Source organism: Pristiophorus japonicus, chromosome 12, assembly GCF_044704955.1.
Source record: "Pristiophorus japonicus isolate sPriJap1 chromosome 12, sPriJap1.hap1, whole genome shotgun sequence".
Lineage (NCBI taxonomy): Eukaryota > Metazoa > Chordata > Chondrichthyes > Pristiophoridae > Pristiophorus > Pristiophorus japonicus.
The window spans coordinates 124,533,691-124,549,170 of record NC_091988.1 but is presented as its reverse complement, the minus strand read 5'-3'; positions in this window follow the sequence as shown (position 1 = coordinate 124,549,170).

The window sequence follows — 15,480 nt, the reverse complement described above, 5'->3', positions numbered from 1 at the left end:
CAGGCAACCTGCTCCTGATAACTGTCCAGTGACCGATGCGTTAGAGAAAGGGGAAATCAGCCAGGGGTCCTGCTCCTGATCACTGCCCAGTGACCCCTGGGTTAGAGAGGGGAAAATCAGCCAGGGTTCCTGCTCCTGATCACTGCCCAGTGACCCCTGGGTTAGAGAGGGTAAATCAGCCAGGGTTCCTGCTCCTGATCACTGCCCAGTGACCCCGGGTTTAGAGAGAGAGGAGAAATCAGCCAGGGTTCCTGCTCCTGATCACTGTCCATGGACCCCTGGTTTAGAGAGAGAGAGCAGTAAACAGGCAGGGTTCCTGCCCCTGATCACTGCCCAGCGACCCCGGGTTTAGAGACAGGGGGAAATCAGCCAGGATTCCTGCTCCTGATCACTGCACAGTGACCCCTGGGTTAGACAGGGGAAATCAACCGGGGTTCCTGCTCCTGATCACTGCCCAATAAACCCTGGGTTAGAGAGAGGGGAAATCAGCCTGGGTCCCTGCTCCTGATCACTGCCCAGTAAACCCTGGGTTAGAGAGAGGGGAAATCAGCCAGGGTTCCTGCCCTGATCACTGCCTAGTGACCCCTGGGTTAGAGAGAGAGGAAATCAGCCAGGGTTCCTGCTATTGATCACTGTCCCGTGACCGATGCGGTAGAGAGAGAGGGGAAATCAGCCAGGGTACCTGCTCCTGATCACTGCCCAGTGACCCCTGGGTTAGAGAGGGGAAAATCAGCCAGGGTTCCTGCTCCTGATCACTGCCCAGTGAGCCCTGGGTTAGAGAAGGTAAATCAGCCAGGGTTCATGCTCCTGATCACTGTCCAGTGACCCCTGGGTTAGAGAGAGAGAGGGTAAATTGGCCAGGATTCCTGCCCCTGATCACTGCCCAGTGACCCCTGGATTAGAGAGAGAGAGCGGAAAACAGCCAGGGTTCCTGCTCCTGATCACTGTACAGTGACCCCTGGTTTAGAGAGACGGGGAAATCAGCCACGGTTCATGCCCATGATCAATGCCCAGTGACCCCTGGGTTCGAGAGGGTGAATCAGCCAGGATTGCGACTCCTGATCACTGCCCAGTGACACCAGGGTTAGAGAGAGGGTGAAATCAGCCAGGGTTCCTGCTCCTGATCACTGTCCATGGACCCCTGGGTTAGTGAGAGAGGTGAAATCAGCAGGATTCCTGCTCCTGATCACTGTCCAGTGACCCCTGGGTTAGAGAGAGGGGGAAATCAGCCAGCATTCCTGCTCCTGATCACTGCACAGTGACCCCTGGGTTAGAGAGGGGAAATCAGCCGGGGTTCCTGCTCCTGATCACTGCCCAGTAACCCCTGTGTTAGAGACGGGAAAATCAGCCAGGGTTCCTGCTCCTGATCACTGCCCAGTGACCCCTGGGTTAGACAGGGTAAATCAGCCAGGGTTCCTGCTCCTGATCACTGCCCAGTGACCCCGGAGTTAGAGAGAGGGGGAAATCAGCCAGTGTTCCTGCTCCTGATCACTGTCCATGGACCCCTGGGTTAGAGAGAGAGGGGAAGTCAGCCAGGGTTCCTGCACCTGATCACTGCCCAGTGATCCCTGGGTTATAGAGAGATGAAATCAGCCAGGCAACCTGCTCCTGATAACTGTCCAGTGACCGATGCGTTAGAGAAAGGGGAAATCAGCCAGGGGTCCTGCTCCTGATCACTGCCCAGTGACCCCTGGGTTAGAGAGGGGAAAATCAGCCAGGGTTCCTGCTCCTGATCACTGCCCAGTGACCCCTGGGTTAGAGAGGGTAAATCAGCCAGGGTTCCTGCTCCTGATCACTGCCCAGTGACCCCGGGTTTAGAGAGAGAGGAGAAATCAGCCAGGGTTCCTGCTCCTGATCACTGTCCATGGACCCCTGGTTTAGAGAGAGAGAGCAGTAAACAGGCAGGGTTCCTGCCCCTGATCACTGCCCAGCGACCCCGGGTTTAGAGACAGGGGGAAATCAGCCAGGATTCCTGCTCCTGATCACTGCACAGTGACCCCTGGGTTAGACAGGGGAAATCAACCGGGGTTCCTGCTCCTGATCACTGCCCAGTAACCCCTGGGTTAGAGACGGGAAAATCAGCCAAGGTTCCTGCACCTGATCACTGCCCAGTGACCCCTGGGTTAGACAGGGTAAATCAGCCAGGGTTCCTGCTCCTGATCACTGCCCAGTGACCCCGGAGTTAGAGAGAGGGGGAAATCAGCCAGTGTTCCTGCTCCTGATCACTGTCCATGGACCCCTGGATTAGAGAGAGAGGGGAAGTCAGCCAGCGTTCCTGCACCTGATCACTGCCCAGTGACCCCGGAGTTAGAGAGAGGCGGAAATCAGCCAGGGGTCCTGCTCCTGATCACTGCCCACTGACCCCGGGTTCAGAGAGAGAGGAGAAATCAGCCAGTGTTCCTGCTCCTGATCACTGTCCATGGACCCCTGGTTTGGAGAGAGAGAGCGGAAAACAGGCAGGGTTCCTGCCCCTGATCACTGCCCAGTGATCCCTGGGTTATAGAGAGATGAAATCAGCCAGGCTTCCTGCTCCTGATAACTGTCCAGTGACCGATGCATTAGAGAAAGGGGAAATCAGCCAGGGGTCCTGCTCCTGATCACTGCCCAGTGACCCCTGGGTTAGAGAGGGGAAAATCAGCCAGGGTTCCTGCTCCTGATCACTGCCCAGTGACCCCTGGGTTAGAGAGGGTAAATCAGCCAGGGTTCCTGCTCCTGATCACTGCACAGTGACCCCTGGGTTAGACAGGGGAAATCAACCGGGGTTCCTGCTCCTGATCACTGCCCAATAAACCCTGGGTTAGAGAGAGGGGAAATCAGCCTGGGTCCCTGCTCCTGATCACTGCCCAGTAAACCCTGGGTTAGAGAGAGGGGAAATCAGCCAGGGTTCCTGCCCTGATCACTGCCTAGTGACCCCTGGGTTAGAGAGAGAGGAAATCAGCCAGGGTTCCTGCTATTGATCACTGTCCCGTGACCGATGCGGTAGAGAGAGAGGGGAAATCAGCCAGGGTACCTGCTCCTGATCACTGCCCAGTGACCCCTGGGTTAGAGAGGGGAAAATCAGCTAGGGTTCCTGCTCCTGATGACTGCCCAGTGACCCCTGGGTTAGAGAAGGTAAATCAGCCAGGGTTCATGCTCCTGATCACTGTCCAGTGACCCCTGGGTTAGAGAGAGAGAGGGTAAATCAGCCAGGATTCCTGCCCCTGATCACTGCCCAGTGACCCCTGGGTTAGAGAGAGAGAGCGGAAAACAGCCAGGGTTCCTGCTCCTGAATACTGTACAGTGACCCCTGGGTTCGAGAGGGTGAATCAGCCAGGATTGCGACTCCTGATCACTGCCCAGTCAGACCGGGGTTAGAGAGAGGGTGAAATCAGCCAGGGTTCCTGCTCCTGATCACTGTCCATGGACCCCTGGGTTAGTGAGAGAGGTGAAATCAGCAGGATTCCTGCTCCTGATCACTGTCCAGTGACCCCTGGGTTAGAGAGAGGGGGAAATCAGCCAGGATTCCTGCTCCTGATCACTGCACAGTGATCCCTGGGTTATAGAGAGATGAAATCAGCCAGGCTTCCTGCTCCTGATAACTGTCCAGTGACCCCGGAGTTAGAGAGAGGGGGAAATCAGCCAGTGTTCCTGCTCCTGATCACTGTCCATGGACCCCTGGGTTAGAGAGAGAGGGGAAGTCAGCCAGGGTTCCTGCACCTGATCACTGCCCAGTGATCCCTGGGTTATAGAGAGATGAAATCAGCCAGGCTTCCTGCTCCTGATAACTGTCCAGTGACCGATGCGTTAGAGAAAGGGGAAATCAGCCAGGGGTCCTGCTCCTGATCACTGCTCAGTGACCCCTGGGTTAGAGAGGGGAAAATCAGCCAGGGTTCCTGTTCCTGATCACTGCCCAGTGACCCCTGGGTTAGAGAGGGTAAATCAGCCAGGGTTCCTGTTCCTGATCACTGTCCAGTGACCCCGGGTTTAGAGAGAGAGGAGAAATCTGCCAGGGTTCCTGCTCCTGATCACTGTCCATGGACCCCTGGTTTAGAGAGAGAGAGCAGTAAACAGGCAGGGTTCCTGCCCCTGATCACTGCCCAGCGACCCCGGGTTTAGAGAGAGATGGAAATCAGCCAGGATTCCTGCTCCTGATCACTGCACAGTGACCCCTGGGTTAGAGAGGGGAAATCAGCCGGGGTTCCTGCTCCTGATCACGGACCAGTGACCCCGGAGTTAGAGAGAGGGGGAAATCAGCCAGTGTTCCTGCTCCTGATCACTGTCCATGGACCCCTGGGTTAGAGAGAGAGGGGAAGTCAGCCAGGGTTCCTGCACCTGATCACTGCCCAGTGATCCCTGGGTTAGAGAGAGGGGGAAATCAGCCAGGGTTCCTGCTCCTAATCACTGCCCAGTGACCCCTGGGTTAGAGAGAGGGGAAATCAGCCTGGGTTCCTGCTTCTGATCACTGCCCAGTGACCCCGGAGTTAGAGAGAGGGGGAAATCAGCCAGGATTCATGCTCCTGATCACTGTCCAGTGACCCCTGGGTTAGAGAGAGAGAGGGTAAATCAGCCAGGATTCCTGCCCCTGATCACTGCCCAGTGACCCCTGGGTTAGAGAGAGAGAGCGGAAAACATCCAGGGTTCCTGCTCCTGATCACTGTACAGTGACCCCTGGTTTAGAGAGACGGGGAAATCAGCCACGGTTCATGCCCATGATCAATTAACAGTGACCCCTGGGTTCGAGAGGGTGAATCAGCCAGGATTGCGACTCCTGATCACTGCCCAGTGACACCGGGGTTAGAGAGAGGGTGAAATCAGCCAGGGTTCCTGCTCCTGATCACTGTCCATGGACCCCTGGGTTAGTGAGAGAGGTGAAATCAGCAGGATTCCTGCTCCTGATCACTGTCCAGTGACCCCTGGGTTAGAGAGAGGGGGAAATCAGCCAGCATTCCTGCTCCTGATCACTGCACAGTGACCCCTGGGTTAGAGAGGGGAAATCAGCCGGGGTTCCTGCTCCTGATCACTGCCCAGTAACCCCTGTGTTAGAGACGGGAAAATCAGCCAGGGTTCCTGCTCCTGATCACTGCCCAGTGACCCCTGGGTTAGACAGGGTAAATCAGCCAGGGTTCCTGCTCCTGATCACTGCCCAGTGACCCCGGAGTTAGATAGAGGGGGAAATCAGCCAGTGTTCCTGCTCCTGATCACTGTCCATGGACCCCTGGGTTAGAGAGAGAGGGGAAGTCAGCCAAGGTTCCTGCACCTGATCACTGCCCAGTGATCCCTGGGTTATAGAGAGATGAAATCAGCCAGGCTTCCTGCTCCTGATAACTGTCCAGTGACCGATGCGTTAGAGAAAGGGGAAATCAGCCAGGGGTCCTGCTCCTGATCACTGCCCAGTGACCCCTGGGTTAGAGAGGGGAAAATCAGCCAGGGTTCCTGCTCCTGATCACTGCCCAGTGACCCCTGGGTTAGAGAGGGTAAATCAGCCAGGGTTCCTGCTCCTGATCACTGCCCAGTGACCCCGGGTTTAGAGAGAGAGGAGAAATCAGCCAGGGTTCCTGCTCCTGATCACTGTCCATGGACCCCTGGTTTAGAGAGAGAGAGCAGTAAACAGGCAGGGTTCCTGCTCCTGATCACTGCCCAGCGACCCCGGGTTTAGAGAGATGGGGAAATCAGCCAGGATTCCTGCTCCTGATCACTGCACAGTGACCCCTGGGTTAGAGAGGGGAAATCAGCCGGGGTTCCTGCTCCTGATCACTGCCCAGTAACCCCTGGGTTAGAGACGGGAAAATCAGCCAGGGTTCCTGCTCCTGATCACTGCCCAGTGACCCCTGGGTTAGACAGGGTAAATCAGCCAGGGTTCCTGCTCCTGATCACTGCCCAGTGACCCCGGAGTTAGAGAGAGGGGGAAATCAGCCAGTGTTCCTGCTCCTGATCACTGTCCATGGACCCCTGGGTTAGAGAGAGAGGGGAAGTCAGCCAGGGTTCCTGCACATGATCACTGCCCAGTGATCCCTGGGTTATAGAGAGATGAAATCAGCCAGGCAACCTGCTCCTGATAACTGTCCAGTGACCGATGCGTTAGAGAAAGGGGAAATCAGCCAGGGGTCCTGCTCCTGATCACTGCCCAGTGACCCCTGGGTTAGAGAGGGGAAAATCAGCCAGGGTTCCTGCTCCTGATCACTGCCCAGTGACCCCTGGGTTAGAGAGGGTAAATCAGCCAGGGTTCCTGCTCCTGATCACTGCCCAGTGACCCCGGGTTTAGAGAGAGAGGAGAAATCAGCCAGGGTTCCTGCTCCTGATCACTGTCCATGGACCCCTGGTTTAGAGAGAGAGAGCAGTAAACAGGCAGGGTTCCTGCCCCTGATCACTGCCCAGCGACCCCGGGTTTAGAGACAGGGGGAAATCAGCCAGGATTCCTGCTCCTGATCACTGCACAGTGACCCCTGGGTTAGACAGGGGAAATCAACCGGGGTTCCTGCTCCTGATCACTGCCCAATAAACCCTGGGTTAGAGAGAGGGGAAATCAGCCTGGGTCCCTGCTCCTGATCACTGCCCAGTAAACCCTGGGTTAGAGAGAGGGGAAATCAGCCAGGGTTCCTGCCCTGATCACTGCCTAGTGACCCCTGGGTTAGAGAGAGAGGAAATCAGCCAGGGTTCCTGCTATTGATCACTGTCCCGTGACCGATGCGGTAGAGAGAGAGGGGAAATCAGCCAGGGTACCTGCTCCTGATCACTGCCCAGTGACCCCTGGGTTAGAGAGGGGAAAATCAGCCAGGGTTCCTGCTCCTGATCACTGCCCAGTGAGCCCTGGGTTAGAGAAGGTAAATCAGCCAGGGTTCATGCTCCTGATCACTGTCCAGTGACCCCTGGGTTAGAGAGAGAGAGGGTAAATTGGCCAGGATTCCTGCCCCTGATCACTGCCCAGTGACCCCTGGATTAGAGAGAGAGAGCGGAAAACAGCCAGGGTTCCTGCTCCTGATCACTGTACAGTGACCCCTGGTTTAGAGAGACGGGGAAATCAGCCACGGTTCATGCCCATGATCAATGCCCAGTGACCCCTGGGTTCGAGAGGGTGAATCAGCCAGGATTGCGACTCCTGATCACTGCCCAGTGACACCAGGGTTAGAGAGAGGGTGAAATCAGCCAGGGTTCCTGCTCCTGATCACTGTCCATGGACCCCTGGGTTAGTGAGAGAGGTGAAATCAGCAGGATTCCTGCTCCTGATCACTGTCCAGTGACCCCTGGGTTAGAGAGAGGGGGAAATCAGCCAGCATTCCTGCTCCTGATCACTGCACAGTGACCCCTGGGTTAGAGAGGGGAAATCAGCCGGGGTTCCTGCTCCTGATCACTGCCCAGTAACCCCTGTGTTAGAGACGGGAAAATCAGCCAGGGTTCCTGCTCCTGATCACTGCCCAGTGACCCCTGGGTTAGACAGGGTAAATCAGCCAGGGTTCCTGCTCCTGATCACTGCCCAGTGACCCCGGAGTTAGAGAGAGGGGGAAATCAGCCAGTGTTCCTGCTCCTGATCACTGTCCATGGACCCCTGGGTTAGAGAGAGAGGGGAAGTCAGCCAGGGTTCCTGCACCTGATCACTGCCCAGTGATCCCTGGGTTATAGAGAGATGAAATCAGCCAGGCAACCTGCTCCTGATAACTGTCCAGTGACCGATGCGTTAGAGAAAGGGGAAATCAGCCAGGGGTCCTGCTCCTGATCACTGCCCAGTGACCCCTGGGTTAGAGAGGGGAAAATCAGCCAGGGTTCCTGCTCCTGATCACTGCCCAGTGACCCCTGGGTTAGAGAGGGTAAATCAGCCAGGGTTCCTGCTCCTGATCACTGCCCAGTGACCCCGGGTTTAGAGAGAGAGGAGAAATCAGCCAGGGTTCCTGCTCCTGATCACTGTCCATGGACCCCTGGTTTAGAGAGAGAGAGCAGTAAACAGGCAGGGTTCCTGCCCCTGATCACTGCCCAGCGACCCCGGGTTTAGAGACAGGGGGAAATCAGCCAGGATTCCTGCTCCTGATCACTGCACAGTGACCCCTGGGTTAGACAGGGGAAATCAACCGGGGTTCCTGCTCCTGATCACTGCCCAGTAACCCCTGGGTTAGAGACGGGAAAATCAGCCAAGGTTCCTGCACCTGATCACTGCCCAGTGACCCCTGGGTTAGACAGGGTAAATCAGCCAGGGTTCCTGCTCCTGATCACTGCCCAGTGACCCCGGAGTTAGAGAGAGGGGGAAATCAGCCAGTGTTCCTGCTCCTGATCACTGTCCATGGACCCCTGGATTAGAGAGAGAGGGGAAGTCAGCCAGCGTTCCTGCACCTGATCACTGCCCAGTGACCCCGGAGTTAGAGAGAGGCGGAAATCAGCCAGGGGTCCTGCTCCTGATCACTGCCCACTGACCCCGGGTTCAGAGAGAGAGGAGAAATCAGCCAGTGTTCCTGCTCCTGATCACTGTCCATGGACCCCTGGTTTGGAGAGAGAGAGCGGAAAACAGGCAGGGTTCCTGCCCCTGATCACTGCCCAGTGATCCCTGGGTTATAGAGAGATGAAATCAGCCAGGCTTCCTGCTCCTGATAACTGTCCAGTGACCGATGCATTAGAGAAAGGGGAAATCAGCCAGGGGTCCTGCTCCTGATCACTGCCCAGTGACCCCTGGGTTAGAGAGGGGAAAATCAGCCAGGGTTCCTGCTCCTGATCACTGCCCAGTGACCCCTGGGTTAGAGAGGGTAAATCAGCCAGGGTTCCTGCTCCTGATCACTGCCCAGTGACCCCGGGTTTCGAGAGAGAGGAGAAATCAGCCAGGGTTCCTGCTCCTGATCACTGTCCATGGACCCCTGGTTTAGAGAGAGAGAGCAGTAAACAGGCAGGGTTCCTGCCCCTGATCACTGCCCAGCGACCCCGGGTTTAGAGACAGGGGGAAATCAGCCAGGATTCCTGCTCCTTATCACTGCACAGTGACCCCTGGGTTAGAGAGGGGAAATCAGCCAGGGTTCCTGCTCCTGATCACTGCCCAGTAACCCCTGGGTTAGAGACGGGAAAATCAGCCAGGGTTCCTGCTCCTGATCACTGCCCAGTGACCCCTGGGTTAGACAGGGTAAATCAGCCAGGGTTCCTGCTCCTGATCACTGCCCAGTGACCCCGGAGTTAGAGAGAGGGGGAAATCAGCCAGTGTTCCTGCTCCTGATCACTGTCCATGGACCCCTGGGTTAAAGAGAGAGGCGAAGTCAGCCAGGGTTCCTGCACCTGATCACTGCCCAGTGATCCCTGGGTTAGAGAGAGGGGGAAATCAGCCAGGGTTCCTGCTCCTAATCACTGCCCAGTGACCCCTGGGTTAGAGAGAGGGGAAATCAGCCTGGGTTCCTGCTTCTGATCACTGCCCAGTGACCCCGGAGTTAGAGAGAGGGGGAAATGAGCCAGGGGTCCTGCTCCTGATCACTGCCCAGTGACCCCGGGTTTAGAGAGAGAGGAGAAATCAGCCAGGGTTCCTGCTCCTGATCACTGTCCATGGACCCCTGGTTTAGAAAGAGAGAGCGGAAAACAGGCAGGGTTCCTGCCCCTGATCACTGCCCAGTGACCCCGGGTTTAGAGAGAGAGGAGAAATCAGCCAGGGTTCCTGCTCCTGATCACTGCCCAGTGACCCCTGGGTTAGAGAGGGGAAAATCAGCCAGGGTTCCTGCTCTTATTCACTGCCCAGTGACCCCTGGGTTAGAGAGGGTAAATCAGCCAAGGTTCCTGCGCCTGATCACTGCCCAGTGACCCCGGGTTTAGAGAGAGAGGAGAAATCAGCCAGGGTTCCTGCTCCTGATCACTGTCCATGGACCCCTGGTTAAGAGAGAGAGAGCAGTAAACAGGCAGGGTTCCTGCCCCTGATCACTGCCCAGCGACCCCGGGTTTAGAGACAGGGGGAAATCAGCCAGGATTCCTGCTCCTGATCACTGCACAGTGACCCCTGGGTTAGACAGGGGAAATCAACCGGGGTTCCTGCTCCTGATCACTGCCCAGTAACCCCTGGGTTAGAGACGGGAAAATCAGCCAAGGTTCCTGCACCTGATCACTGCCCAGTGACCCCTGGGTTAGACAGGGTAAATCAGCCAGCGTTCCTGCACCTGATCACTGCCCAGTGACCCCGGAGTTAGAGAGAGGCGGAAATCAGCCAGGGGTCCTGCTCCTGATCACTGCCCACTGACCCCGGGTTTAGAGAGAGAGGAGAAATCAGCCAGTGTTCCTGCTCCTGATCACTGTCCATGGACCCCTGGTTTGGAGAGAGAGAGCGGAAAACAGGCAGGGTTCCTGCCCCTGATCACTGCCCAGTGATCCCTGGGTTATAGAGAGATGAAATCAGCCAGGCTTCCTGCTCCTGATAACTGTCCAGTGACCGATGCATTAGAGAAAGGGGAAATCAGCCAGGGGTCCTGCTCCTGATCAATGCCCAGTGACCCCTGGGTTAGAGAGGGGAAAATCAGCCAGGGTTCCTGCTCCTGATCACTGCCCAGTGACCCCTGGGTTAGAGAGGGTAAATCAGCCAGGGTTCCTGCTCCTGATCACTGCCCAGTGACCCCGGGTTTAGAGAGAGAGGAGAAATCTACCAGGGTTCCTGCTCCTGATCACTGCCCAGTGACACCTGGGTTAGAGAGAGGGTGAAATCAGCCAGAGTTCCTGCTCCTGATCACTGTCCATGGACACCTGGGTTAGTGAGAGAGGGAAAATCAGCAGGATTCCTGCTCCTAATCACTGTCCAGTGACCCCTGGGTTAGAGAGAGGGGGAAATCAGCCAGGGTTCCTGCTCCTAATCACTGCCCAGTGACCCCTGGGTTAGAGAGAGGGGAAATCAGCCTGGGTTCCTGCTTCTGATCACTACCCAGTGACCCCGGAGTTAGAGAGAGGGGGAAATCAGCCAGGGGTCCTGCTCCTGATCACTGCCCAGTGAAACCCGGGTTAGAGAGAGAGGATATTAGCCAGGGTTCTTGCTGCTGATCACCGTCCATGGATCCCTGGGTTAGAGAGAGGAGATATCAGCCAGGGTTCCTGCTCCTGATCACTATCCAGTGACCCTGGGTTAGAGAGAGGAGAAAATCAGCCAGGATTCCTGCTCCGGATCACTGCCCAGTGACCCTGGGGTTAGAAGGTGGGTGAAATCAGCCAGCGTTCCTGCTCCTGATCACTGTCCATGGACCCCTGGGTTAGAGAGAGAGGGGAAATCAGCCAGGGTTTCTGCCCTTGATCACTGCCCAGTGAGCCCTGGGTTAGAGAGGGTAAATCAGCCAGGATTCCTGCCCCTGATCACTGCCCAGTGAATCTTGGGTTAGAGAGAGGGGCAATCAGCCAGGGTTCCTGCTCCTGATCGCTGTCTAGTGACCGATGCGTGAGAGAGAGAGGGGAAATCAGCCAGAATTCCTGCTCCTGATCACTGCCCAGTGACCCCTGGGTTAGAGAGGGGAATTCAGCCAGGGTTTCTGCCCCTGATCACTGCCCAGTGACCCATGGGTTAGGGAGAGGGTGAAATAAGCCAGGTGCCCTGCTCCTGATCACTGCCCAGTGACCCCTGGGTTAGAGAGAGAGAGGGGAAAACAGCCAGGGTTCCTGCTCCTGATCACTGTCCAGTGACCCCTGGGTTAGAGAGATGGGGAAATCAGCCAGGGTTCATGCCCCAGATCACTGCCCAGTGAACCCTGGGTTAGAGTGGATAAATTAACCAGGGTTCCTGCTCCTGATCACCGTCCAGTGACCCCGGGGGGAGAGAGAGGGGGAAAACAGCCGGGGTTCCTGCTCCTGATCACTGTCCATGGACCCTGTGTTAGAGAGAGAGGTGAAATCAGCCAGGGTTCCTGCTCCTGATCACTGTCCATGGACCCCTGTGTTAGAGAGAGAGGGGAATTCAGCCAGGGTTCCAGCCCCTGATCACTGCCCAGTGACCCCTGGGTTAGAGAGAGGGGGAAATCAGCCAGGGGTCCTGCTCCTGATCACTGCCCAGTGACCCCTGGGATAGAGAGGGGAAATCAGCCAGGGTTCCTATTCCTGATCACCGCCCAGTGACCCCGGGGTGAGAGAGAGGGAGAAATCAGCCAGGTTTCCTGCTCCTGATCACTGTCCATGGACCCCTGTGTTAGAGAGAGAGGGGAAATCAGCCAGGGTTCCTGCTCCTGATCGCTGTCTAGTGACCGATGCGTGAGAGAGAGAGGGGAAATCAGCCAGAATTCCTGCTCCTGATCACTGCCCAGTGACCCCTGGGTTAGAGAGGGGAATTCAGCCAGGGTTTCTGCCCCTGATCACTGCCCAGTGACCCATGGGTTAGGGAGAGGGTGAAATAAGCCAGGTGCCCTGCTCCTGATCACTGCCCAGTGACCCCTGGGTTAGAGAGAGAGAGGGGAAAACAGCCAGGGTTCCTGCTCCTGATCACTGTCCAGTGACCCCTGGGTTAGAGAGATGGGGAAATCAGCCAGGGTTCATGCCCCAGATCACTGCCCAGTGAACCCTGGGTTAGAGTGGATAAATCAACCAGGGTTCCTGCTCCTGATCACCGTCCAGTGACCCCGGGGGGAGAGAGAGGGGGAAAACAGCCGGGGTTCCTGCTCCTGATCACTGTCCATGGACCCTGTGTTAGAGAGAGAGGTGAAATCAGCCAGGGTTCCTGCTCCTGATCACTGTCCATGGACCCCTGTGTTAGAGAGAGAGGGGAATTCAGCCAGGGTTCCAGCCCCTGATCACTGCCCAGTGACCCCTGGGTTAGAGAGAGGGGGAAATCAGCCAGGGGTCCTGCTCCTGATAACTGCCCAGTGACCCCTGGGATAGAGAGGGGAAATCAGCCAGGGTTCCTATTCCTGATCACCGCCCAGTGACCCCGGGGTGAGAGAGAGGGAGAAATCAGCCAGGTTTCCTGCTCCTGATCACTGTCCATGGACCCCTGTGTTAGAGAGAGAGGGGAAATCAGCCAGGGTTCCTGCTCCTGATCGCTGTCTAGTGACCGATGCGTGAGAGAGGGGAATTCAGCCAGGGTTTCTGCCCCTGATCACTGCCCAGTGACCCATGGGTTAGGGAGAGGGTGAAATAAGCCAGGTGCCCTGCTCCTGATCACTGCCCAGTGACCCCTGGGTTAGAGAGAGAGAGGGGAAAACAGCCAGGGTTCCTGCTCCTGATCACTGTCCAGTGACCCCTGGGTTAGAGAGATGGGGAAATCAGCCAGGGTTCATGCCCCAGATCACTGCCCAGTGAACCCTGGGTTAGAGTGGATAAATCAACCAGGGTTCCTGCTCCTGATCACCGTCCAGTGACCCCGGGGTGAGAGAGAGGGGGAAATCAGCCGGGGTTCCTGCTCCTGATCACTGTCCATGGACCCTGTGTTAGAGAGAGAGGGGAAATCAGCCAGGGTTCCTGCTCCTGATCACTGTCCATGGACCCCTGTGTTAGAGAGAGAGGGGAATTCAGCCAGGGTTCCAGCCCCTGATCACTGCCCAGTGACCCCTGGGTTAGAGAGAGGGGGAAATCAGCCAGGGGTCCTGCTCCTGATCACTGCCCAGTGACCCCTGGGATAGAGAGGGGAAATCAGCCAGGGTTCCTATTCCTGATCACCGCCCAGTGACCCCGGGGTGAGAGAGAGGGAGAAATCAGCCAGGTTTCCTGCTCCTGATCACTGTCCATGGACCCCTGTGTTAGAGAGAGAGGGGAAATCAGCCAGGGTTCCTGCTGCTGATCACTGTCCAGTCAGCCCTGGGTCAGAGAGAGAGGGGGGAATTCAGCCAGGGTTCATGCCCCTGATCACTGCCCAGTGATCCCTGGGTTAGAGAGAGGGGGAAATCAGCCAGGGCTCCTGCTCCTGATCACTGCCCAGTGATCCCTGGGTTAGAGAGAGGGGAAATGAGCCTGGGTTCCTGCCCTGATCACTGCCTAGTGACCCCTGGGTTAGAGAGAGAGGAAATCAGCCAGGCTTCCTGCTATTGATCACTGTCCCGTGACCGATGCGTTAGAGAGAGAGGGGAAATCAGCCAGGGTACCTGCTCCTGATCACTGCCCAGTGACCCCTGGGTTAGAGAGGGGAAAATCAGCTAGGGTTCCTGCTCCTGATGACTGCCCAGTGACCCATGGGTTAGAGAAGGTAAATCAGCCAGGGTTCATGCTCCTGATCACTGTCCAGTGACCCCTGGGTTAGAGAGAGAGAGGGTAAATCAGCCAGGATTCCTGCCCCTGATCACTGCCCAGTGACCCCTGGGTTAGAGAGAGAGAGCGGAAAACAGCCAGGGTTCCTGCTCCTGATCACTGTACAGTGACCCCTGGGTTCGAGAGGGTGAATCAGCCAGGATTGCGACTCCTGATCACTGCCCAGTCAGACCGGGGTTAGAGAGAGGGTGAAATCAGCCAGGGTTCCTGCTCCTGATCACTGTCCATGGACCCCTGGGTTAGTGAGAGAGGTGAAATCAGCAGGATTCCTGCTCCTGATCACTGTCCAGTGACCCCTGGGTTAGAGAGAGGGGGAAATCAGCCAGGATTCCTGCTCCTGATCACTGCACAGTGATCCCTGGGTTATAGAGAGATGAAATCAGCCAGGCTTCCTGCTCCTGATAACTGTCCAGTGACCCCGGAGTTAGAGAGAGGGGGAAATCAGCCAGTGTTCCTGCTCCTGATCACTGTCCATGGACCCCTGGGTTAGAGAGAGAGGGGAAGTCAGCCAGGGTTCCTGCACCTGATCACTGCCCAGTGATCCCTGGGTTATAGAGAGATGAAATCAGCCAGGCTTCCTGCTCCTGATAACTGTCCAGTGACCGATGCGTTAGAGAAAGGGGAAATCAGCCAGGGGTCCTGCTCCTGATCACTGCCCAGTGACCCCTGGGTTAGAGAGGGGAAAATCAGCCAGGGTTCCTGTTCCTGATCACTGCCCAGTGACCCCTGGGTTAGAGAGGGTAAATCAGCCAGGGTTCCTGTTCCTGATCACTGTCCAGTGACCCCGGGTTTGGAGAGAGAGGAGAAATCTGCCAGGGTTCCTGCTCCTGATCACTGTCCATGGACCCCTGGTTTAGAGAGAGAGAGCAGTGAACAGGCAGGGTTCCTGCCCCTGATCACTGCCCAGCGACCCCGGGTTTAGAGAGAGGGGGAAATCAGCCAGGATTCCTGCTCCTGATCACTGCACAGTGACCCCTGGGTTAGAGAGGGGAAATCAGCCGGGGTTCCTGCTCCTGATCACTGCCCAGTAACCCCTGTGTTAGAGACGGGAAAATCAGCCAGGGTTCCTGCCCCTGATCACTGCCCAGTGACCCCTGGGTTAGACAGGGTAAATCAGCCAGGGTTCCTGCTCCTGATCACGGCCCAGTGACCCCGGAGTTAGAGAGAGGGGGAAATCAGCCAGTGTTCCTGCTCCTGATCACTGTCCATGGACCCCTGGGTTAGAGAGAGAGGGGAAGTCAGCCAGGGTTCCTGCACCTGATCACTGCCCAGTGATCCCTGGGTTAGAGAGAGGGGGAAATCAGCCAGGGTTCCTGCTCCTAATCACTGCCCAGTGACCCCTGGGTTAGA